The sequence below is a fragment of the Rattus norvegicus genome, chromosome 18 (assembly GCF_021556685.1).
Source record: "Rattus norvegicus strain SHRSP/BbbUtx chromosome 18, alternate assembly SHRSP_T2T, whole genome shotgun sequence".
Taxonomy (NCBI): domain Eukaryota; kingdom Metazoa; phylum Chordata; class Mammalia; order Rodentia; family Muridae; genus Rattus; species Rattus norvegicus.
Window position 1 is genome coordinate 42704801 of NC_141551.1, and position 200 is coordinate 42705000.

A 200-nucleotide genomic window follows, 5' to 3' on the forward strand; every position below is an offset into this window, starting at 1 on the left:
TATGAAGAATTGAATTGGAATTTTAATGGGGATTGCATTGAGTCTGTAGCTTGCTCTGGGCAAGATAGTCATTTTTGATACATTAATCCTGCCAATCCATGAGCACGGAAGATCTTTCCATCTTCTGAGATCTTCTTCCATTGATTTCCTTCTTCAGAGACATGAAGTTCTTGTCACACAGATCTTTCACTCGCTTGATT